We start from the raw sequence: 27,721 nt of genomic DNA on the forward strand, positions 1-27,721 counted from the left end.
CTACCTACAAATACTATCAGATAACTTTGCTGTATTGACTGTCTCCTGTCTCAGTGAGAGGTGAGTGATGGGCTGAGTTTGAGCCTGGTACTCTCCATCCCACAACACCACAGCCCAAGATCCATTCCCAGGACCCAGTAGATTAACCCCCTTCTTGTTAAAGAACTCTCTGGTCACTCCCACAGCCCAGCCAGTCCTTCCCTTCACCTGCACTTCACTTCAAATTTACCTGAGGAGAACCTCTCATCTCCTAAAACGTGGGGACGGGTGTCAAACCTTTCAGGTTTTGCTGGTCTTGCTTTGTCTTTCTAACTTGTATTTTGGTCCGGTCCTCAGACAGTATTAGTTGGGTGTTTGCTGTATCAGGGTCCAGAGATACGTCCACTGTGTACCGTTGAAACCTCTTCAGCTTGACTTCAGGAAACCTCTCCATCTCTTTATTTACAGTCTCTTCCAGCTGAAGCATGGCTCTTCTCAGAGTCACCAAACACACACTGTTGTGAACACTGATCTCAGACCAGTGACTGGTGGATGGGGGGGAACAGAGGGACGGGCAGCTCTGCAGTAGAAGTCTTCATTATTTGAAAGTTTCTCCAGCTCAGTGTCCATCCTATTCAGCTCGGTGACTTCCCTCTGCAGTTCTTCGATGAAGCCATGAATGCCTGCACCATAGCAGCCAAGACCTGCTCACTGTCTGCTATCTCTCTCTCTGAGTCTCTCTTGCTGAGCTCCACTGTCTGTTGGATGTCCTTGACATTCTGCTGCCTCTCCTGGATCATCCTCTGAACATCAGTCTTAGTCTTCACCATCTCTCAGTTCACACTCTTCTGACATCAGGACAGTTACATGAGTCCTGTTCTCTGTCTCGTATCAGAACTGACACACATGTCTGTTCTTCCCTACAGAACTTCTCCAGGGGTCTGTTGTGCTTCATGCAGACCCTCTGCTCCAGGTCCTCCACAGGGTCGATCAGCTGGTGTTTCTTGAATGGCGCCACTCTGTGGTGGGGCTCCAGGTGAGTCTCACCACAGAAATCGCAAAATTGTTCTTTCAAGATGTTTTTATGGTAGTTTATGGTAGGCCTTTTATAAAAAAAAATATTAATTTGTTTTTACTAAAGATCACAAGAATGAAAGATAGATTATTGTGAATGTCAACAAAGGTGTCAATTAAATAAATGTATATTTTTTCTACATTATGGGACAATTCTGCAACAAAGAGTTAGGGTTAGCCTAGTTCAGGAGCTAGCCTAGAACTGGGCTTGATTCTGTCCAGACCAGATGTTCACTTGGTCCATGAAATTAGTCCTGAGGTGTGTTAGGGGTCTTCACTGTAAATGGAAACATTAAAGCACATTTAAAACAAACATAGCAGTCATATCAGTTGTATATTTTTACATTGTAATTTGGGTTTCACAAATTACTCACAAATCCATAGTTACTGACCTGACCACCACATTTGGACATTCAACAGCATTAAGAGGAGTTAAGAGGAGTGTTTAGTCAGAAGATGGACATGTTTCCTTAGAATCTCAAGAAGGTTACTATGAGATATGTGTGTTATTGTTTGTTTGTTGTTGTCTAACTTTTGTTGCCTGGTTTGCCAATTGACAGTTTTATACATTCTCTTACATCACTATCTGAAGCCCAAGAGGGTCTCCAAGAACTGACATGTTGGACTTGAAAAGGAAATGTCATAATACCATTTTTATTTCACATAGCTATTTTACTAAATACTTTATCCACTTACCACTTGAAATACAATGCCTTGCAAAAGTATTCAACTTCCAAACCATATTACGGAATTACATATAGTGCATTGGCCTTTTATGAGGTTAGATACTTATTTTAAAACACCGAAACTCAAACTCAATTATTGTAAGGTGGCATTGGTTTTATGTTGAGACATATTTGTAAACTAAAAAAGAAATATTGAATATGTTGCAGAAGTGTTTCAAAAATGTATTTTCTGTGTTTATCCCTTGGGAAGAGGAATGTTCTTAGGGAGTTCATACAGGCCAGATGTCCATGGGCTTAAATTCTTCCTTTAGAACTGACTTGTCTACACACACTGGGTCAGATTCAGGGTGGACCTCCCCATGTATTTGTGTAGATAGAGAGCCTAGCTGTTCTATAGTAGGATAGTTCAGTTAGAGTTTGTTTTTCCTTTGGTCCTGCCCTGCCCTTTATTTTCCCCTTTTCTTTTCTCCATAATACTGTGTGTTTACAATAAACTATAGTTATTACACAGTATTCTTGGTGTCTCTCATCATTGTGCCCTCACTATTCTGAGCAGTGAACAGGAAATTGTTGCTTTCAGCTGTTTCACACTTCTTCAGTTGGCAAACGTTTTTATTTTATTATTTATAATAGACAGAAAATAAGAAATTACACTAAATACAGAAATGAACCTAAACACATAACTAGACTGATAGAGGTGACAAACATACAGCAAAACAACAATAAAACTATTACAACATCATCACTAAGGTAACTGTATGTAGAAAATGTATTGGTTTTGACACACACACAGACACACACAATTACTAACATTGTATTATAAGTGGTGTTACTTTTTTTGGTTTCGCCATTAATATATAGGTTTGGGTTGTGTTAAAGCTAAGTCTTCATTTGGGTAGATGAACGTGTGTGCATTTTCATTCCACAGATCTAATTAGGACAAACAGTTCTCACAAAGACATAAAAACATGACAAATCTGCTTTTAAGACATTTTACAGGTCCATATGGTGACAAAGTCAAGTTGAGGGATTAGGTTTAGGGTCAAACTTCCAAAATTATGGTTTACTTTAAGGTTTGGGTTTTAAGGGTTAAGTGCAGGGTTAGGAATAGGGGTTAGGTTTAGGCATTATAGCCAGGTTATTGAGGTTAAGGTTAGGTTTGGGGAATATACATATTATTTTTCTGATAATAGCAATAGTGTGTGTTTGTGTGTGTGTGGGTGTGTGTGTGTGTGTGTGTGTATGGGTGTGTGTGTGTGTGTGTGTGTGTGTGCGTATGTGTGTGTGTGTGTGTGTGTGTGTGTGTGGGTGCACCAAGGTTTGAGTCCAGGCTTAATCAAATCTACAGGTCATCTATATGCGTAACAGGTGTCTACACATTCTGATAACAAACATGCAGCTCTGATCTCAGATATTGAATCTCCCTGTCATAGTACGGTGCACTCCCAGTTCCCATCACTACATGAACTCACCCCGGACTCATTCATTGTCTTGTCTCCCATAATCACCCACACCAGGTCCCAGTCTGACCATCACTATGTGTTTAAATGGTTCTAATCTGCTCCCCTCACTTGTCGGTTATTGAGGCTAATTGTTGCATGTAATTGAGTTTTGTTTTGCTGTTATGACTTCAGCCCTGTTGCTTTATATTCAGTTTGTTCTTGTCAATTCATGTTTGTTTTCATTAAATTCAATTACTCAAATGCAAGTTAGCCTGTGCTTGGTTCCTCCACACCTTCACCACGTTACACTCCCATTCTTCTGTCATCCAAGAATTAGAATAGATCCCATTACATGGGGCCCATTTAGCCAACCACTAAGATATGACATTCAGAAAATGTACAGCCAGGGAGAAGTTCATCTGAGAACAGACAATATATCCAATATGTCATGAGGTTAAAACATAAAGACAAGTTAGTCAAACGTATTTGTCTGTATGTGACGGTTGAGAAGCGTGATCTGCATATGTTCTCATCATATAGGAAGTAAAGGGTTTGATATGTAGAACTGTAGATCAGAGACAGACAGACACTCATCAGGAAGTCAGAATGGATCACTCCTGGTTCTGTTTGCTACTCTGTGAGTACTGACTTTGGGGTTTTATGTCTATTTACCAAGAGTAATAGCACCACTCTTCACAGGACAACTAAATAATTAATTTAATTCTCCCCAGATATTTTGGTCCTACTCAATGTTTTAGTTTAGATGAACTCTTCTGTCAGGGTGCCTTGTCTTTCAGGTGAATTGTGGAGTTTCTACTGATGACTGTATTGGTTTTTGTAAAATGGTTGTTGATCTCATGAATTGAGATCTTAATCAGTGTTTTATATTATGGTGTTTTATGAGTCCATATATCATGTTTTATCCAAATTTACGGGAATGATACTCATTTAATTGACATCGAACACATCCATAATTACCGTATTTATGTACTTAGAAGGACAAGGCACACTGGGAATTATACTGAAGACATGGTTTGGACAGGGTGTGAATTCAGTTAGTTATATTTGCCACACTTGACTGTATAATTTGGTCACTTACATTTTTAGTAGCACGAGTCATTTATCAATCCACATGTAAAGACATAGTGCATAGGGTCCATGGTGAAGCAACGTGCCCTGTGCAGACACCACTTGCTCTGGAGGTCTATGATGTCTTGGAGCTGGGTACCTGTGATGTGCTGGAGGTCTATGATGGCTGGGAGCTGGGTACCTGTGATGTGCTGGAGGTCTACGATGGGTGGGAGCTGGGTACCTGTGATGTGCTGGAGGTTTATGATGGCTGGGAGCTGGGTACCTGTGATGTGCTGGAGGTCTATGATGGCTGGGAGCTGGGTACCTGTGATGTGCTGGAGGTCTATGATGGCTGGGAGCTGGGTACCTGTGATGTGCTGGAGGTCTATGATGGCTGGGAGCTGGGTACCTGTGATGTGCTGGAGGTCTATGATGGCTGGGAGCTGGGTACCTGTGATGTGCTGGGCATTTTTCATCACCCGTTGAAGGCCCTGTGGTGCAGTTATTTAGAATTATCTCGATTGTGCAGCGATAAAAGTTCACAAGGATCTTGGAGGACAGGCAAACTTTCTTCAGCCTCCTCAAAAGGTACAGGGCTGAGGTGATGAGGGTCCAGGAGAGGTCCTCTGAGATGGGGACACCCAGGAACTCTCCATCTCAGTGCCATCGATGAGAACTAGGGTGTGACTGCAGCCTATATATTTCCTGTAATCATATGAGCTTCATGAGAAATGCCTGCTACTATTAAATATCAAACCATGTATTATATATTCCATTTAAAACCTGTAAACAGATTTCACTGAATGACAATGTATTTGCTTAGATTATTTTTTTATTACATGGATCTGAAATTGAAATGTAACACTATAAGTTGATGAGTGACAACTCAATAATTAACTTGAATGACAAGGCACTCTGGGAATTATTCACCTCAGATATCAGCATTAACTTACCTCAAAAAGTTACCACGTGTTGTCTAGTGATAGGTTGATTTCATCTGCAGTTTTCACTGTGTATTACTGCAGGAGTATTGACTACAGTACAGTAATGACATTGATACATTTTGTTTTAGTTCTGACGACCTTCATCTTCTGTGGTCACTCTGAAGATGAAGGTAGATATTCATTCATCTGATCATACCTCCACCTCTTCATGTTTCATCTCTTCATCTCTTCCACTGCATTTCAATCCACATGTTCTTTATTGTTTGAGATCTTCCCATTTAGAATGTGAAAAACCAACAGAAAAGACAACTCTGTTCAGACAGAAATGTACATGTAATACAAAAAGTGGTGAGGTTATAAGAAGATGGCACTATACAGTATAATCAATGTATATCCTATATATTGACATATAGTAGATGTACAAAAATAACAGATGTATAATTCTGTTTAAATCTTACATCAATCAATTTAGTTTTAGGGAGATGTGCAGAAGTTTGGGAGTAATGTAGTACAACTGTTTAGCTGTCAGTTTGGATGTGACTTGATGTGGTCATCATAGTCCTGTTAGTCTCTGTGTGGATGATTGATATTTACTGAGGGCCAAAGAAACTAGTGAATTATCATGATGTTGTTTTGGTCATGATTGATCAATACTGACAGTCTGTCCTGCACCAGTCAGAGGATCATTATATAACAATGGGTGGATTCTTCACTCTTTCTATCCCTTGAGTCCAATAGAAATATTCATCATAATGAAGAAATCAGCTCAAACAACAGTCTGACAGATCAGGAACCCCCTCAAGGAAGTAGCCATGAATGGGACAGCTACAACTTTCAGCAGAAACCTTAACCAGCATTACCACAGTCTACATTACCACAGTATACATTACCACAGTCTACACTACAACCGTCTACATTACCACACTCTACATTACCACAGTCTACACTACAACCGTCTACATTACCACACTCTACATTACCACAGTCTACATTACCACAGTCTATATTACCACAGTCTACACTACCACAGTCTACACTATCACAGTCTACACTACAACCGTCTACATTACCACACTCTACATTACCACAGTCTACACTACAACCGTCTACATTACCACACTCTACATTACCACAGTCTACATTACCACAGTCTATATTACCACAGTCTACACTACCACAGTCTACACTACAACAGTCTACACTACAACAGCGCAATAAAAATAAAACAGTTAGGCATATGAACATGTTGCCCTGAAAGTATTAAAGTTATTGCAGATTTTTGTAAGAAGGTCTTGTTGACAGATGATTCAGACGGACCCAAAATAAAGACATAGCACAAATTACGTTTTTTTCTGTGGCTTCATGAAGGGCCAAAACGTGGAGAATTTTTGATGTTGTCTAGATGGTAAAACCCATATGTACACAAATGCCTTCAGCTAAATGCTGAGAAAATCTAATTTAGCTAGTTATTAGGTATAGAGCCAATAGACAAAAAATGAATAATCATAATATTTACTGTATGTAGCCTACAGTACAGATAGAGTCAATGTTGCATGTTTCCATTCTAATTCAGTCGTGGCTTCTAGCATTTCTTATTGAGACAAAACAGGAAGTTTAAATATCCATTAATAAGTTAATTAGCATGTGGCCAGTGTTCATCAACTACCCCTAAAAATATTTTGCCCAGGGTTTTGTCCAGACATTTTGGTTTCAACATGGAACGGTTTGCCATAGTCTGCCTTGGTACTAGTTTGCCATAGTCAGCCCCACAATTCCACAATAGCATCTCCACATACCTGACTCTGCCGAATGAAATAGTTGAACGAGTCCCTAAAAAAGGATTAGTTTCTCATGAGTCAGTAAAAAGAGTCGTTCAAAAACTACAAATGATTCGTGAGTTGCCTGTGACATATTTGATTGAACTTTGGGAAATAAAGTTAATTTTTGTGAAAAACAAATGTTCTGTCACAGTGAAAACACAAATTGGGGAACATAACAGACTGTGGTACATGCTGTATACATGAATGTGATAAAAGTCATTCATCTGTACAATACAAGGAGGAGGAGCCCCTGCTGCTTTTAAGACGTTCCCCCAAAAGGGAGATTTATAGTGGTTTCTGTGAGGCCCAAGGCCCTGTACATGGATCTGAAATTGATATGTAACACTATAAGAAACACAGTTATAAGTGACAACTCAATAAATAACTTGAAAGACAAGGCACTCTGGGAAATATTCACCTCAGATATCAGCATTAACTCACCTCAAAAAGTTACCACCTGTTGTCTAGTGATAAGTTGATTTAATCTGCAGTTTTCACTGTGTATTACTGCAGGAGTATTGACTACAGTACAGTAATTACATTGATTCATTTTGTTGCAGTTCTGACGACCTTCATGTACTGTGTTCCCTCTGAAGATGATGGTAGATATTCATTCATCTGATCATACCTCCACCTCTTCATGTTTCATCTCTTCATCTCTTCCACTGCATTTCAATTCACACGTTCATTATTGTTTGAGATCTTCCCATTTATAATGTGAAAAACCAACAGAAAAGACAACTCTGTTCAGACAGAAATGTACATGTAATACAATAAGTGGTGAGGTTATGAGAAGATGGCGCTATACAGTATAATCAAAGTATATCCTATATGTTGACATATAGTAGATGTACACATTTAAAGAGGTATAATTCTGTTTAAATAGTACATCAATCCATCTAGTTTCAGGGAGATGTGCAGAAGTTTGGGAGTAATGTAGTACAACTGTTTATCTGTCAGTTTGGATGTGATCATAGTCCTGTTAATCTCTGTGTGGATGATGGATATTTACTGAGGGCCAAAGAAACTAGTGAATAATCATGATGTTGTTTTGGTCATGATTGATCAATACTGACAGTCTTTCCTGCACCAGTCAGACAATCATTATATAACAGTGGATGGATTCTTCATTCTTTCTATCCCTTCAGTCCAGTAGAAATATTCATCATAATGAAGAAATCAGCTCAAACAACAGTCTGACAGATCAGGAACCCTCTCCAGGAAGTAGACATGAATGGGTTAGCCACAACTTTCTGCAGAATACTTAACCAGGATTACCACAGGCTACATTACCACAGTCTACATTACCACAGTGCAAAAACAATGAAACAGTTAGGCATATGAACATGTTGGCCAGAAAGTATTAAAGTTATAGCAGACTTTTGTAAGAAGGTCTTGTTGACAGATGATTCAGACGGACCCAAAATGAAGCCATAGCACAAATTACGTTTTGTGCTATGGCTTCAAGAAGGGCCAAAACGTGGACCAGAACTTGGAATATTCTTGATGTTTTCTAAATGGTGAAACCCATATGTACACAAATGTCTTCAGCTAAAAGCTGAGAAAATCTAATTTAGCTAGTTATTAGGTATATAGCCAAAAGACAAAAATTTAATAATCATATTATTTTCTGTATGTAGCCTACAGTACAGATAGAGCCAATGTTGCATGTTTCCATTCTAATTCAGTCGTGGCTGCTAGCATTTCTTATTGAGACAAAACAGGAAGTTTAAATATCCATTAATAAGTTAATTAGCATGTGGCCAGTGTTCATCAACTACCCCTAAAACTACTGCAAGGGTTTTGCCAAGACATTTTGGTTTCAACATAGAATGGTTCACCATAGTCTTGGTACTAGTTTGGCCTAGTCAGCCCCAGAAGTACTGAAATACATTTTTATTAGAAAAATTTTCCACAGCCCACTATTGATATTTTCTGTCAGGATAAACCTTCTTGCCACTAGAAGGGAATCTACATAGACTGTATGTCAGCATGGGGTTTTCTACCAAAAGACTCATATACACTGTTTCTATAATGATGTGGTGAGGGGGCAGCTCCCCCTGGTGGTGAGATGGTAAATCCGCTGTGTTAAATGAGTGTCCTGCAGCACCAAGTGGACCATTGGAGGAAGCTGCTGCTGTGTAGCACTGATTTAAAGGGGTTTGGAGGTTTTTTAACCTAATAGTTTTATGCTGGGTTGTAAAAGGAAATATTAATGTTATAAACACTGGTTGGCTTTGCTGTTTCACAACTCATAACATTGAAACAAGTCATCAATATTACTGTTCACCACATTCTCCTCTTCAACAGGGTTTAATTACCTTGAGAGAATTGTGACATAAAACATTACAAAGCCAAACATTCCTGTTCTATTCAGTTTTTTTCCTATCACGCAGATGCGTTATTTCTTATAGCCAATGACTTCTTTAGGTGTGTTACTAAGTTATGTGACCTCACATTGTACCCAAACCCAAGTTTGTGAACCACAGTATTAAACATCTACAGTAATAATAACAAGGGGGCGGGGCTAGGGGCAGGGAGAGGGGAGGGGCTAGGGAAACGCTTGTTTGAACAGATGAGGCTTGAAGAGGTGGATGAATGTGATATTTTATTCAGATTGATTGTGGAAGAGAGTTCCAAAGGCTTGGAGCAGCCCTAGAGAATGACCGGTCTCCATAGATCACTAGCTTGGACCGGGGGATGATGAGGTGACCAGCTGTAACAGAGAGGAATGACTGAGAGGGTGGGTAATGGGGAATAAGATCAGAGAGGTATGGTGGAGCAAGCTGATGGAGGGTTTTATTGGTGAGCAGAATAATTGTATAATCAATGTGCTGAGGCACGGGGAGCCAGTGGAGTTCCCAGGAAAAGGGGTGATGTGCTGTCAGGACTTGGTGTGGGTGAGAAGACTGACTTCTGGGGCCACAGGCAGCTGTCTACCTTGAATAATGTTAGTGACCATTTGTCCACCTGACCGCTGTGATTAATCAAGAAGTGACATGGATCTTCTAGATGTTCCCTCTGTCTATTCTAGCCTGTTTACTGTTGTACCTCATTACCTCCTTCAGGAATCCAGGGTTATATCAATACCTCCAGTCTAAAGACAGAATTGGTGCCTTGTTCCACAACAAGGGGATCCTTCATCTATCATATCCAGTAGTCTATATCCCTGCTATAATGACAATCCTGCCAATCAATCTGTTTGCTTATTGACTCTCTGTCTCCTGTCTCACTAGTAGTTTACTAGAAACCAAATGATGGGAAACTAGCAGGTCAATCCAAATGTACATGTTATAATATTAATACTCAGATGAACAATATAACCCTAGTATGAGCTATCTTCAATAAAGGGAGCAGTTAACCAGTAATGTATTTTATTGCTGTTGTATGGAAAACACCTCTGAATCTCTTTACATTACCACTTGACAAATGGGTGCCATTTGAAGGATAGTAATTAATTTATACATTTGGTTAGTGTTTCTGCTTACCCATTTAACTGTGTTACGAAAGGAAAAAGATAAATTTATGTTTTGTACAGGTGCTGGTCATAAAATTAGAATTTCATCAAAAAGTTGATTTATTTCAGTAATTCCATTTAAAAAGTGAAACTTGTATAATGTATACATTCATTCCACACAGACTGATATATTTCAAGTGTTAATTTCTTTCAATTTTGATGATTATAACTGACAACTAATGAAAACCCCAATTTCAGTATCTCAGAAAATTAGAATATTGTGAAAAGGTTCAATATTGAAGACACCTGGTGCACACTCTAATCAGCTAATTAACTCAAAACACCTGCAAAGGCCTTTAAATGGTCTCTCAGTCTAGTTCTGTAGGCTACATAATCATGGGGAAGACTGCTGACTTGACAGCTGTCCAAAAGATGACCATTGACACCTTGCACAAGGAGGGCAAGACACAAAAGGTCATTGGGAATGAGAAAGAGAGAGCGTAACAGTCTTTGGTAGAGAACGTGATGGTATGAAAATGAGACAGAATTCTCTGCAAATTAATATGAGAAAATAACATAATGCTATGAAGAATGAAGTTGCCAAATGCTTTTAAATGTGCAACACTGAAGACAGAATTAATTTATTGTTCCAGAACAAGAGATCCTTCACCTACCTGCCCAGTAGTCTATAAATGTCACCAATAAGTAGAAATAGTGAAAGCCTCATAATCTCTCTAAAATCTAGTGAAAAAATGTAATATTAGTTATTTTTGCATATCAACATTAATTAATCCCCTTTTAGGAAATGTAAAATCACCACAGAAAATGTCTGCGTTTGGTTTAGGCTTAACCCGACTCTGTGTTTTGACAACATTTAAATCTTGTCAGGACTAGATGATGTTTTTCGACAGTTTCTGTTGTCGTAATTAGATTTTGTGGAAATGATCCTGATCTTACAGGAAATGTCCCGTGTAGAGAGTTCTATCAAAATAGTTTTATTGAGTTCTGATACGAGATGGAGAAAAAACACCCCCCATAAATACATTAGATGGACATAACACCACCCATACATACATTAGATGGAGATAACACCACTCACACATACAGTGGGGCAAAAAAGTATTTAGTCAGCCACCAATTGTACAAGTTCTCCCTCTTAAAAAGATGAGAGAGGCCTGTAATTTTCATCATATGTACACTTCAACTATGAGAGACAAAATGAGAAAAGAAAATCCAGAAAATCACATTCTAGGATCTTTAAAGAATTTATTGGTGAATTCCTCAGTAAAATAAGTATTTGGTCACCTATAAACAAGCAAGATTTCTGGCACCCACAGACCTGTAACTTCTTCTTTAAGAGGCTCCTCTGTCCTTTACTCTTTACCTGTATTAATGGCACCTTTTTGATCTTGTTATCAGTGTAAAAGACACCTGTACACAACCTCAAACAGTCACACTCCAAACTCCATTATGGCCCAGACCAAAGAGCTGTCAAAGGACACCAGAAACCAAATTGTAGACCTGCACCAGGCTGGGAAGACTGAATCTGCAATAGGTAAGCAGCTTGGTGTGAAGAAATCAACTGTGGGAGCAATTATAAGAAAATGGAAGACATACAAGACCACTGATAATCTCCCTCGATCCGGGGCTCCACGCAAGATCTCACCACGTGGGGTCAAAATGATCACAAGAATGGTGAGCAAAAATCCTAGAACCACACTGGGGGACCTAGTGAATGACCTGCAGAGAACTGGGAACAAAGTAACAAAGGCTAACATCAGTAACACACTACGCCGCCAGGGACTCAAATCCTGCAGTGCCAGACGTGTCCCCTGCTTAAGCCAGTACATGTCCAGGCCCATCTGAGGTTTGCTAGAGAGCATTAGGGTGGTCAAGAAGAGGATTGGGAGAATGTCATATGGTCAGATGAAACCAAAATAGAACTTTTTGGTAAAAACTCAACTTGTCGTGTTTGGAGGAGAAGGAATGCTGAGTTGCATCCAAAGAACACCATACCTACTGTGAAGCATGGGGGTGGAAACATCATGCTTTGGGGCTGTTTTTCTGCAAAGGGACCAGGACGACTGATCTGTGTATGAATGAATGGGGCCATGTATCGTGAGATTTTGAGTGAAAACGTCCTTCCATCAGCAAGGGCATTCAAGATGAAACGTGGCTGGGTCTTTCAGCATGAAAATGATGCCAAACACCCTGCCCGGGCAACAAAGGAGTGGCTTAGTAAGAAGCATTTCAAGGTCCTGGAGTGGCCTAGCCAGTCACCAGATCTCAACCCCAAAGAAATTCTTTGGAGAGAGTTGAAAATCCGTGTTGCCCAACGACAGCCCCAAAACATAAATGCTCTAGAGGAGATCTGCATGGAGGAATGGGCCAAAATACCAGCAACAGTGTGTGAAAACCTTGTGAAGACTTACAGAAAACTTTTGACCTCTGTCATTGCCAATAAAGGGTATATAACAAAGTATTGAGATTAACTTTTGTTATTGACCAAATACTTATTTTCCACCATAATTTAACAATATATTCATAAAAAAATCAAAAAATAATTTTGTCTCTCATAGTTGAAGTGTACCTATAATGAAAATTACAGGCCTCTCTCTTCTTTTTAAGTGGGAGAACTTGCACAATTGGTGGCTGACTAAATACTTTTTTGCCCCACTGTACATTAGATGGAGAGAACCCCCCCCCGTACATACATTAGATGGAGATAACCCCACCCATACATATGATGTAATATCCATCTAGATCTAGATGTAATATCCATCTAATGAATTCATGGGAGGTGTTATCTCAATCTAGTGAATTTATGGATGGTGTTATCTCCATCTAATGTATATATGGGTGGTGTTATCTCCATCTAATGTATTTATGGGTGTTGTTATCTCAATCTAATGTATTTATGGGAGGTGTTACCACCACCCAAACATACATTAGATGGAGATAACACCACCCATACATACATCTGATGGCGATAACACCACCCATACTTACATTAGATGGAGATAACACCACCCATACATACATTAGGTGGAGATAACACCACCCATACATACATACATTAGGTGGAGATAACAACACCCAAAAATACATTAGATGGAGATAACACCATCCATAAATTCACTAGTTTGAGATTACAACACTCAGATTGGGGCAATGAATGCATAATGGATTAAAGTGTTGCTTGTTTTCACAGCGCAATCCAAATCTATGCTGGCTACGACTGTGAACGGTGAGTTAGATACGATTTTCTTCATTGAGTCACTGAAAATCTGAATCAATTCCTTCATATTTTGACTCTGTAAAGAAATGTCATCATTAACATGCAAATATAATTTCAATATACTTTTCACCTAACAGTTTGGAGGTTACTAGTCAACAGGTTTATCTGTTAAACCAAATACCAACACATTACCGGACACTGGCCAGAATGAGCTCAGACATAGAGAACTGGAGATCACAGAGAATAACAAAATAATGCTTATCATATTTGCCAGCTCCAAACAGTTATCTAACTATATGATTTATTCACCACACAGATCCATTTCCTACTATCCACTAGAAACAATCCATCAGTTTGGGTTGTTTTTTGGTCTGTCTTGGGTGCTTTAGAGATGATTAGTAAGACCCTATCATTTTGAAGGCCGGAAACGAGGCGCAGAGTGAAAGAAGGTAGTCATTCCTTTTAATGGTCTTCCTTACAAATAACTGAACAGAAACCAACAACAGGTCCACCGCAAACGCCGGCCCACAACTGGCCCAAACAAAGGAGCCACAAAGTAAAGGCTCAACAGGGCAACTTAAATAGGGTCCCCAATTAGAGGCAACACACCACAGCTGCCTCTAATTGGGGACAATCAAAAACAGCAGCGCAGAGATGCCTAGAGGCACCTCTCCGGTGAGGTCCTGACTGTGACCCCCAGGGCGAATAGAGATGCCTAGAGGCCCCCAGCCAGGATCTGACCAACCCACTAAAATGTTATATATTAAATGATCACCACCCAACTGTATGTCATTGATTGTGAAAGTTTGTATATTTGTTTGTCCATATACAGGTACTGATCATATAATTAGAATATCATCAAAAAGTTGATTTATTTCAGTAATTCCATTCAAATAGTGAAACTTGTATAATGTATACATTCATTTCACACAGACTGATATATTTCAGGTGTTTTTTTCTTTCAATTTTGATGATTATAACTGACAACTAATGAAAACCCCAATTTCAGTATCTCAGAAAATTAGAATATTGTGAAAAGGTTCAATGTTGAAGACACCTGGTGCCACACTCTAATCAGCTAATTAACTCAAAACACCTGCAAAGGCCTTTAAATGGTCTCTCAGTCTAGTTCTGTAGGCTACACAATCATGGAGAAGACTGCTGATTTGACAGCTGCCCAAAAGACGACCATTGACACCTTGCACAAGGAGGGCAAGACACAAAAGGTCATTGGGAATGAGAAAGAGAGAGCGTAACAGTCTTTGGTAGAGAACGTGATGGTATGAAAATGAGACAGATTTCTCTGCAAATTAATATGAGAAAATAACATAATGCGAAGCTCTCGATTTACCGGTCAATCTACGTTCCTACTCTCACCTATGGTCATGAGCTTTGGGTCATGACCGAAAGGACAAGATCCCGGATACAGGCGGCCGAAATGAGCTTTCTCCGCAGGGTGGCTGGGCGATCCCTTAGAGATAGGGTGAGAAGCTCGGTCACCCGGGAGGAGCTCAGAGTAGAGCCGCTGCTCCTCCACATCGAGAGGGGTCAGCTGAGGTGGCTTGGGCATCTGTTTCGGATGCCTCCGGAACGCCTTCCTGGGAAGGTGTTCCGGTCCCGTCCCACCGGGAAGAGACCCCGGGGAAGACCTAGGACACGCTGGAGGGACTATGTCTCCCGGCTGGCCTGGGAACGCCTCGGTGTCCCCCCGGAAGAGCTGGAGGAAGTGTCTGGGGAGAGGGAAGTCTGGGCATCCCTGCTTAGACTGCTGCCCCCGCGACCCGGCCCCGGATAAGCGGATGATGATGCTATGCTATGCTATAACATAATGCTATGAAGAATGAAGTTGCCAAATGCTAACAGAGTTGTCCTGTTTTAAATGTGCAACACTGAAGACAGAATTCATTTATTGTTCCAGAACAAGAGATCCTTCACCTACCTGCCCAGTAGTCTATAAATGTCGCCAATAAGTAGAAATAGTGAAAACCTCATAATCTCTCTAAAACCTAGCGAAAATATTTAATATTAATTATTTTTGCATATCAACATTAATTAATCCCATTTTAGGAAATGTAAAATCACCACAAAAAAATTCTGCGTTTGGTTTAGGCTTAACCTGACTTTGTGTTTTGACAACATGTAAATCTTTTCAGGACTAGATGACGTTTTTCGACAGTTTCTGTTGTCGTAATTAGATTTTGTGGAAATGAACCTGATATTACAGGAAATGTCCAGTGTAGAGAGTTCTATCAAAAGAGGTTTATTGAGTTTTTATACGAGATGGAGAAAAAACACCCACCATAAATACATTAGATTGAGATAACAATCACCCATACAAACATTAGATGAAGATAACACCACCCATACATACATTAGATGGAGATAACACCACCCATACATACACCACCCATACATACATTAGATGGAGATAACACCACCCATAAATTCATTAGATGGATATTACACCCACCACAAATACATTAGATGAAGATAACAACACCCATACATACATTTGATGGCGATAACACCACCCATACATACATTAGATGGAGATAACACCACCCATACATATATTAGGTGGAGATAACACCTCCCAAAAATACATTAGGTGGAGATAACACCTCCCAAAAATATATTACATGGATATAACACCACCCATATATACATTAGATGGAGATAACACCACCCATATATACTTTAGATGGAGATAACACCACCCATACACACATTAGATGGAGATTACAACACCCATACATACATTAGATGGAGATAACACCAACCATACATACATTAGGTGGTGATAACACCACCCATACATACATTAGGTGGAGATAACACCACCCATACATACAGGAAATGGAGATAACACCACCCATACATACAGCAGAAGGAAATAATACCGCCCATACATACAGGAGAGTGAACTAACACCACCCATAAATACATTAGATGTATATAACACCACCCAAAAATACATTAGATGGAGATAATACCACCTATACATACATTAGATGGAGATAACACCACCCATACATACATAAGATGGAAATTACACCACCCATAAATACATTAGATTGAGATAACAACACCCAAAATACATCAGATGGAGATAACACCAGCCATAAATACACAAGATTGAGATAACAACACCCAGATTGGGGAAATGATTGCATAATGGATGAATGTGTTGCTTGTTTTCACAGCGCAACCCAAATCTATGCTGGCTACGACTGTGAACGGTGAGTTACATTAGATGAAGACAGAATTAATTTCTTGTTTCAGATAAAGAGATCCTTCACCTACCCTGCTCAGTAGTCTATAAATGTCGCCAATAAGTAGAAATAGTGAAAGCCTCATAATCTCTCTAAAATCTAGCGAAAAAATGTAATATTAGTTATTTTTGCATATCAACATTAATTAATCCCATTTTAGGAAATTTAAAATCACCACAGAAAATGTCTGCGTTTGGTTTAGGCTTACCCTGACTCTGTGTTTTGACAACATGTAAATCTTGTCAGGACTAGATGACGTTTATCCGCAGTTTTTGTTTTCGTAATTAGATTTTGTGGAAATGATCCTGATCCTGACCGTGTAGAGAGTTCTATCAAAAGAGGTTTATTGAGTTCTGATACGAGATGGAGAAAAAACACCCCTCATAAATACATTAGATTGAGATAACACCACCCATACATACATACATTAGGTGGAGAAAACACCACCCTTACATACATTAGGTGGAGATAACACCACCCATAAATTCATTAGGTGGAGGTAACACCCCCAATAAATACATTAGATGAAGATAACACCACCCATAAATACATTAGATGGAGATAACACCACCCATACATACATTAGATGGAGACAACACCACCTATGAATTCACTAGATTGAGATAACAACACCCAGAGTGGGGCAATGATTGCATAATGGATGAATGTGTTGCTTGTTTTCACAGCGCAACCCAAATCTATGATGGCTACGACTGTGAACGGTGATTTACATTAGATGGAGACAAAATTAATTTCTTGTTCGAGATGAAGAGATCCTCCACCTACCTGCCCAGTAGTCTATAAATGTCGCCAATAAGAAAAAATAGTGAAAGCATCATAATATCTCTAAAATCTTGCAATTTTTTTTATATTAGTTATTTTTGCATATCAACATTAATTAATCCCATTTTAGGAAATGTAAAATCACCACAGAAAATGTCTGCGTTTGGTTTAGGCTTAACCCGACTCTGTGTTTTGACAACATGTAAATCTTGTCAGGACTAGATGACGTTTTTCGACAGTTTCTGTTGTCGTAATTAGATTTTGTGGAAATTATCCTGATCTTACAGGAAATGTCCCGTGTAGAGAGTTCTATCAAAAGAGGTTTATTGAGTTCTGATACGAGATGGAGAAAAAACACCCCCCATAAATACATTTGATTGAGATAACACCACCCATACATACATACATTAGGTGGAGATAACACCACCCATACATACATTAGATGTAGATAACACCACCCAAAAATACATTAGATGGAGATAACACCACCTATACATAAATTAGATGGAGATAACACCACCCATACATACAGCAGATGGAAATAATACCGCCCATACATACAGGAGAGTGAACTAACACCACCCATAAATACATTAGATGTAGATAACACCACCCAAAAATACATTAGAGTGAACTAACACCACCCTTACATACATTAGATGGTGATAACACCACCCTTACAACAGGAAATGGAGATAACACCACCAATACATACAGGAGATGGAGATAACATGTGATGGCAATTCCATCGCACGACACTCTTAAAGGAGTAAGAAACAGAGACAAAATTCTCTTGGCACAATTTAACCATTTATTTATTATTTGCAAATAAGAGAGACGCGTCAACCGCTTACAAACATAATCATCCGAGGAATCTTTAACTTAATACATGAACATTCAACAGTATTTATCACAGTTAAAAGGGGTGTGGTAAGTTGTAGCCCATCTGTCCTATGTCTATAAAACACATTCCCTTTGTTCTATCACATGTCCTGGGCTTCACAAAGGGACAGGCTGTCCTCCCCCACATGGGTAACCTTCTCAACTCCTGAGGAGTCACAACATCTGGACAACCAACAGATAGATACAATGCACAAGAACAGCATGTTCATTTAATATAACAACTGACAATGTGATCATACTTTGTATAGATTACTGCACTAACTCCATATACACTAATGTGTTGTGTGTTTTCACAGCTCTGCCCAAAGCTACTCTGATAGTAGATCCAAACCCTGTGTTCACTGGAGAGAAAGTTACTCTGACCTGTTCAGTTGGATCTTACAGTGTCTGGACTAAATATGTGTGGTACAAAGACAACACAATCAACCATAATATACTTTCTCAGTCTCATAGAGCCACCCTGACTATTAATAGTGTTAAAGAGTCTGACAAAGGTCTCTACTGGTGTAAAGGAATACGCTACTCAAGACCCACATCTTCATCCATCAGTAATTATGTCACTATAAGTGTGAATGGTGAGTTTGAAACTTAGTTGTTTTTTGATGTTAGATTCATTGAGTCAATCATGGTCTGTGTTTCAATGGTATATTTCAATTGTCCTGTTGATGTAAATTCTTATCTTATACCTTTACTAATTCATTTGGTAGTTGGTATAAATGTATAGTTTTGCACTGAATGAAACTATAAACACAACATGTAAAGTGTTAGTCCCTTGTTTGGCTTTAAGTAAGTATTCTTGACATTTTCCCACCATAAGCTTGACCTGCTTAGAGGTTTCATTTGTCTAGTCTATACCCTTGTTATAGTTAGCATCCTGACAATCCTTCACTATGACAAAGTAGGTTATAAGCTGCAGCTCAAAATATATCCATGACAAATTAGGTTTAATTGACCAAACTGCCATCCACTTTGTTATCAGGGACCGTTTCTACACTGATGGACCTTTACACTCAGGTTATTCGATGCCAGAATCCCTGATTCAAACTGATGTCCCTTTTAGATAAATGTCCCCCTACCTTAACTCAGTCCAAATGCTCTATTTGTTTGACCTGTTTCATTGAGATAAAACACTGTCACCCTTCAGTTAGATACACCTCTAACAGATGAATACAGTGAGTCTCTCCAGTGTAACAGGGGACAGTTGGTGACAGACATCACATGAACTGAGAAGGACAAGGACAGCATGTTCCTTTAATATAATGTCTGACAATGTGATCATACTTTGTATAGATTACTGCATATACATTCATATTTTGTATGTTTTTACAGCTCTGCCCTCAGATACTTTACCCTTTTAATGTCCTGTTATGATTAAAAAATATATTCCATTTTGTTTTTATTATTTTCTTTAAATTATGTGATCATTCTTACCATACCATACCATCTTCTTCCGCTTATCCGGGGCCGGGTCGCGGGGGCAGCAGTCTAAGCAGGGATGCCCAGACTTCCCTCTCCCCAGACACTTCCTCCAGCTCTTCCGGGGGGACACCGAGGCGTTCCCAGGCCAGCCGGGAGACATAGTCCCTCCAGCGTGTCCTAGGTCTTCTCGGGGTCTCCTCCCAGTGAGTCTGTCTATATGTCTGTTTATGGTGAGTTACATTTAATTTTCTTTTTTAGTAATTATACCAAACATTGTGATCATAACAGGGGACAGGTGACAGACATCACATGAACTGAGAAGGACAAGGACAGCATGTTCCTTTAATATAATAACTGAAAATGTGATCATACTTTGTATAGATTACTGCACTAACTCCATATACATTAATGTGTTGTGTGTTTTCACAGCTCTGCCAAAAGCTACTCTGAAATTCCATCCAAATTCTCTGTTCACTGGAGAGAAAGTTACTCTGACCTGTTCTGCTGGATCTTACAGTTACTGGAGTTATAAATGGTCTAAAGACAGGAGTAATAATGCAGTAACTCAGTCTGACAGACATTCTATAACAGGAGACACCCTCATCATCAGTAGAGTTGAAGAGTCTGACCAGGGTCTCTACCGGTGTCTGGGAGAGAGAAAAAACAGACCCACATCTACATCCATCAGTGAGTCTGTCTATTTGTCTGTGAATGGTGAGTTACATTTCATTTTCTTTTTTAAGTAATTATACCAAACATTGTGATCATAACTGGGGACAGTTGGTGACAGACATCACATGAACTGAGAAGGACAAGGGCAGCATGTTCCTTTCATTTAATATAATACCTGAAAATGTGATCATACTTTGTATAGATTACTGCATTAACTCCATATACATTAATGTGTTGTGTGTTTTCACAGCTCTGCCCAAAGCTAGGCTTGTCACTAAAATGATCCTTAATGAATATGATGTAATTTACCACACTCCCATCCACTTTGTTACCAGGGACCTTTTCTACACTGATTGAATTTTGACCTTTAGGCTCAGTTTACCTGATGCCAGAATCCCTGTATTACAGTATTTTCTGATTACTTAGGCACAATTGCTACCACTTTATTTGGCAGGATAGAAATAAAGTGGTAATAACTAGGTTATTTCCAGGAACCAACATAGAAGTTGAAACAGCTGGGTAACAACATGGTAACTACACATCAATAGTAAGCATGTTTCTGCTGAAAATAGTAGGTAACTGCTAGGAAGGTTGTAGGGAAAACATTTTGTAACTGAGACGGCCACACTAGATAAGGGCATGCTAGTCACCCATTTATCGTTAATTTATGCTAAAATACACCTTGAGCGTGCCGGGCGACCCCTGCTAATCAAACAGACATTGCAGGAACGACAGGACTCTGCCCACGTCACAACACAGGGGGTCAACCCCCACGTCCTCACACCAGTGGGTAAAGATCTTCCATTGGCCAGGGTAGCTAATGGTTGCGATGACCTCCTCAGTCAGTCCCCGCCCCATCAACCTGGTCCTCTCAGGAGCCTAACACAGGGAACGCCCCCATCGAGCCGTTGGCCTGCATCAAAGACCCGCGGCAATAAGAGATCAGCCACAGGTTATTCTACGGGAGGTGTATGCCCCAGGGCCTCTTGCCTAAAGCACAATGGCTTTCCCCTTCCCCCTGGAAACAAATGAAAAAGGTTTTAACACAAACAATTGCCACAACAAACATTTAAAGCACTAAATCACAAATGTTCTTCTACCTCACAGACCGCAACTCTCATGAGATTCCAGAACTGTGGCTTACATGCAGGCTAAACCAGCTGCAACGACTGACGAGCGGGCATATGTCAGCTCTCCAATCAGCCCGAAATCCGACCAATCAGCCGCAACCAGTGATCAGGAAGCCATTTAGCCTGCAACCACCACATAGAACAACAAGGCATAAAAACACATACGAACACAGAGCAAAAGAAAGCACTGGGGACGTAACACACCCACCCCAAAAGATGCAAACCCTAAGTTTGCAACTATAGCAAACATGCACAAGTCCTACACACAGTGAGCACGCGACAACGTGTCGGCAACCACGTTTGTGGAACCCTTCACATAATGGATGCTTAAATGGTACCCTTGTACAATCAGAGCCCACCGCATGAGGCGACGGTTCTGGTTCTACATCTGTCTGAGGAATGTTAACGGGTTTTGGTCTGTGAAGACCATAACAGGTGCGGCGCTAGAGCCAACATAGACTTCATAGAACTGTAAAGTCAGCAAAAACGCTAGCGTCTCTTGTTCAATAGTAGAGTACTTTGACGGACACGCATTGACCTTTCTTGAGAAGAAACTGACTGGTCTATCAATTCCTTCCTCATCCTCCTGCAGGAGGACTGCACCCGCCCCTGCCATGCTAGCATCCACCTCCAACTTAAAAGGTTTGTCGAAGTTAGGGGCAGCAAGCACTGGGGCACTACAAAGTAGCATTTTAACTGACTCGAAGGCCGAGTCACATTCTGAGGACCATTTATACGGCACTTTGGGACTGAGCAAGGACGTCAGGGGACCAACTACCTCCGAAAAGTTCTTGCAGAAGGTGCGATAGTCCCCCACCATTCCTAGGAATCGGCGCAACTGACGGCGAGTTGTAGGAGCAGGAAAAGTAGCAATCGCTTCCACCTTGCTAGCAATGGGGCGCACCTGACCACCTCCCACCTGCTTCCCCAAATAGGTTACAGTAGCCTTGCCGAACTCACATTTGGCCAAATTAAGAGTCAGCAAGGCCTTCTCCAAGCGCTGAAGCACCAACTTCAGAGTAGAGAGATGGTTGGACCAAGTAGGCGAATGGACTACTACGTCATCCATGTAAGCAGTACAGTTTGGTATATCAGCAAACACAATGTTAACCAACCGCTGAAATGTTGCCAGAGCGTTGCACCAAAAGGCATTACGGTGTACTGCACAAAGTTGTCAGGTGTTATGAAAGCTGAAATGTCTGAAGCACGAGGGGGTCAGAGGCACTTGCCAGTAACCTTTCACCAAGTCTAACTTACTCACATATTTAGCGGAGCCTGTCCTGTCGATACAGTCTTCCATCCGAGGCAGTGGGAAAAAATCCGGTACCGTGACAGAATTCACATGACGATAGTCCGTGCATAAGTGGGACGTACCGTCTGGCTTAGGAACAAGAATACAGCCATGTCATTCTTTAACAAGTACTCAACCTCACCTTTCATTATCTCTCTTTTTTGAGCGTTTACTCGATAAGGATGTTGCCGAATGGGAGCGGTGTTCCCCACATCCATGTCATGTTCCAGGACAAAGGTGCGACTGCGAACGTCTTGAAACACAGTAAGAAAACAGTTTACCAAGGCAACAAGATCAGTTACTTGTCGTCGTCGTTCTAATGTCCCATTATCGAAGGTAACGTCTTTAACATTTCTGCATTACTGAGGCGTTCACACTGCTGCAACGTATGGCGTAACGCCAACCCGTCGTCGTTCTCCTCTAGGTCTGTGCCAGGCTGCAGCACCACGGCAGCCACGCTGGAGACGGCGGGCTGGACCGGCAGGCTGAAGGAGCTGTCAGAGGAACACCGTGCATGATATGGCTTCAACATGTTAACATGGCACACACGGGAGGAGCGTCTGCGATCTGGTGTCCTTATAACATCATTGGTGTCACTAAGTTTCTGGTCCACAAGATATGGTCCTGAAAAACGGGCTGATGAGGATGAGCCGGGGACTGGCAATAAAACTAACACCTGGTCTCCCAGGCATAAAGGACCGATCTACTGCTGTTTTGTCATGATGTACCTTCATGTGTTTCGGGGCAGAAAACAGAGACCCCTCTCTTCTGCAGACCCCTTTCTGAGTCTGTACGGGACTAGACACCTTAGACTTTGTAGAAGGTGTTATGGAAATTTTGAACTGATGTATTCTTGGTCCTATAAATGTATGAATGAATTACTAGTTAAAGATGCCGAGTGGGGTCTGGTGTTTGAATAGGAGGCATCCTTGACCGACACCAGCAGATTATAGGTTTAATCATGAATCTGCCCATCTGTATTACCCTTTAGCGTCTCTGTTGATTAACCAGACATTGTGTCTCCTCAGGATTTCAGAAGGATAAGGTGGGGGGACAGCCCGCCCTTTGGGTAAATGTTACACAAGACAGATGGGCAACAACTTACCACACCTCTTTTTTGTATGTGATATATACTGTTGAATGAGCTATACTGAGTTAGAGACTCCTCGGACGATTACGTTTGTAAGCGTTTGACGCGTCTCTCATATTTGCAAATATTAATAAAACTTAAAATGTGCCAAGAGTGTTTCGTCTCTGTACTTCCTTATTAATGAGTTCGATGAAATTACCATCACAAAGGACCGTTCTGTTTTGGGTCCTCTGCCCTAACTCAAATATGGAACCAGACAAATCCACCAGGTCACCCAGCTTGTGAGACTGGGCTCTCGTTAGTACCCAAGCCGGGAATACCCGGGGAAATGCTTGGATCAAGTTCTCATCTGTACTTTCGGGTCTTGGGCTGTCTACCACCTCTAACATGGGAGTCACGTGACCACCAGCGATGTCGTTTCCTAGTAACAGTGTGACTCCTTTTACTGGTAGCCTAGGCACTAAACCAACACGGAAACGTCCTGATACCAATTCGGATGTTAAATGAAGCCAGTCTAACGGCCGCAGTACGTTTGAGCAGACCAGGGCAAACTGTTTGTGAGGATTAGTGACTGCGCTGCACCGGTATCTCGAAGGATCTGAATGCTTTTCTGATCGGCTGGTTTTCCCGTTGCCGAAACACAACCGACAGACACAAACGGAGCATAGACGGGATCCGGCTTTACTGTGTCCACATACATACAGGAGATGGAGATAACACCACCCATACATACAGGAGATGGAGATAACACCACCCATACATACAGGAGATGGAGATAACACCACCCATACATACAGGAGATGGAGATAACACCACCCATACATACATTAGATGGAGATAACACCACCCATACATACAGGAGATGGAGATAACACCACCCATACATACAGGAGATTGAGATAACACCACCCATACATACAGGAGATGGAGATAACACCACCCATACATACAGGAGATGGAGATAACACCACCCATACATACAGGAGATTGAGATAACACCACCCATACATACAGGAGATTGAGATAACACCACCCATACATACAGGAGATTGAGATAACACCACCCATACATACAGGAGATGGAGATAACACCACCCATACATACAGGAGATGGAGATAACACCACCCATACATACAGGAGATGGAGATAACACCACCCATACATACAGGAGATTGAGATAACACCACCCATACATACAGGAGATGGAGATAACACCACCCATACATACAGGAGATTGAGATAACACCACCCATACATACAGGAGATGGAGATAACACCACCCATACATACAGGAGATTGAGATAACACCACCCATACATACAGGGTCAGGCCTGTCTCTGTCTCCCTGCACTGACATGGAGGCTGTCCTCTATAGTACCGAAAGAAAAGAGGACAGTGTGGACCAGTTTTAACTGTTTCCATTGCTTCATCCAGTTACTCAGACGATCTGTAGCATTGAGTAAACATGCTGTCACATTTCTGTAACACAGAACACAAACGGAGAGAGAGAACTGGGGAAATGGAAAACAGTTGACATAGTATAATACTTTTCACTATTCTCTAGTCTTCACCTCCCTCTGTGTCTGTAACTGTTATAGTGTCTCTTCAGTCATCGTAGGTCGTCATTAATGTGTACTTGACCAATGACAAGATGTAAAAATGTTTTTTGATGGTCCTCTGTTCTCCATCCCTCCAGGTCTTCTGGTCTCCATCCCTCCAGGTCTTCTGGTCTCCATCCCTCCAGGTCTTCTGGTCTCCATCCCTCCAGGTCTTCTGGTCTCCATCCCTCCAGGTCCTCTGGTCTCCATCCCTCCAGGTTCTCTGGACTCCTCTTCACTGTCCAGACTGCTGTGTGGTCTTCTGGTGGTGTCTCCCTTTCTACTGGTGTCCATCATACTGATGGTGAAATGCTACAGCGCTCAAGGTGACCTCTTTATGTAGATTTCTTTTGACAAACAAGGAAAAATACAATCATGAACACAAAATTAATTTGACACAAACATATTCTTCCATGAAAATATTCCTCTATCATCTTTTGAAATTGCCCTAAAGGCAACAATTAATTCAGTTTAAAATGACCTTTGGAATTTTTTTCCAAATTTGAGGTGCAGAAAACTGTAGGACTAAGGCACTGTATATTGTTCATTATCTGTAGTGTTTACTACGTCACGGGTGTTCAACAGCAATGTAACGCAGGTAACTAGGTGGGAGGTTCACTTACCTGATTAGAGCACGGGCCAGTCAAGAGTTGAAACGTGGACCAGTAAAATCCGCGTGTTGTACTCCAGTACTGAATAAGCACGGGCTATAAGCGGGAGCGAGTATTAGTTTTGACATGTCTCGTCAGGAGAGATGCGCCACCGGTAAGCTGTTGTTTCTCCACGTTGAGCTACGGTTTAAGTTTGTTTGTTGCGCTACTGCTGTGCTGCGGTTATGTATGTGCGGCTTGTATGCTTGATAACTGTTACGTTGGTCACGCTGATAAAACCTTATTTGCGGTCTGATGTTCAACGCTGTCAGCTCGATATATCCGTGACTATATTCTAGTAAATGTTTGAAATTGGAGCGTTTTACTGTCACACGAGCTACTTCCTGGTTGCGGTGCTGAATGGGTAATGTAGTCAATCGCTTTACTTTGGTAATGGATTGCTATGCACAGCAACTACACTCACTGTATTCACTTTAGACCAATATACACCTTTGTGGTTTTGGGCTATTAGTTCAATATGTAACATTGACATTGCTGTACATTTGATGTGTTTTACATTGTGTATTTGTGTTTAGAGAAATGTGCTTTGTATAGTTTAGTTATTGGACTTCTGTGCTAGTCACAATAACGATGGAAACTGGATGCTTTATGCAGAATCTTCATCACAAATATTGACATTGACATTTATATTATAATTACAACAACTGCAATGAGAAGGCTACATACTATTTTGAAACCTTTGGATTGGGTCTGTGGAGGAATAATGACACCAGTCCTCCACATTGTAAAAGGAGACCAGACCCTCCTCATAACCCACAAACACCCCCACCTTCTGGGGCTCCTGTCTCAGTGAGAGGTGGGTGATGGGCTGAGTTTGAGCCTGGTACTCTCCATCCCACAACAGCACAGACCAAGATATATTCCCAGGACCCAGTAGACTCCCAGGACTCTGGCCACTCCCACAGCCCAACCAGTCCTTCCCTTCACCTGGACTTCATAGTCAAATGAACCTGACGGGCAGCTCTGCAGTAGAAGGATGTGGTTCTCAACATTTGAAAGTTTCTCCAGCTCAGTGCCCATCCTATTCAGCTCGGTGACTTCCCTCTGCAGTTCTTCCATGAAGCCTTCAGCCTGCATTTGTTCTGCTTCAAGTCTTTTCTTAATCTCTACAATCAGCTAAACTTGGCTCCTCTCAATGTCCTGCAACATAGCAGCCAGGACCTGCTCACTGTCTGCTATC

The 27,721-nt window shown here is 40.9% G+C and overlaps 1 pseudogene; it reads right to left on the reverse strand.

Annotated features, from left to right (window-relative positions):
* LOC117593496 lies at nt 1–27,651 on the reverse strand (annotated as a pseudogene).
* Between the last annotated feature and the right edge of the window lie 70 nt (nt 27,652–27,721).

Source organism: Esox lucius, chromosome 20 (genome assembly GCF_011004845.1).
Source record: "Esox lucius isolate fEsoLuc1 chromosome 20, fEsoLuc1.pri, whole genome shotgun sequence".
In the NCBI taxonomy this organism is placed as follows: domain Eukaryota; kingdom Metazoa; phylum Chordata; class Actinopteri; order Esociformes; family Esocidae; genus Esox; species Esox lucius.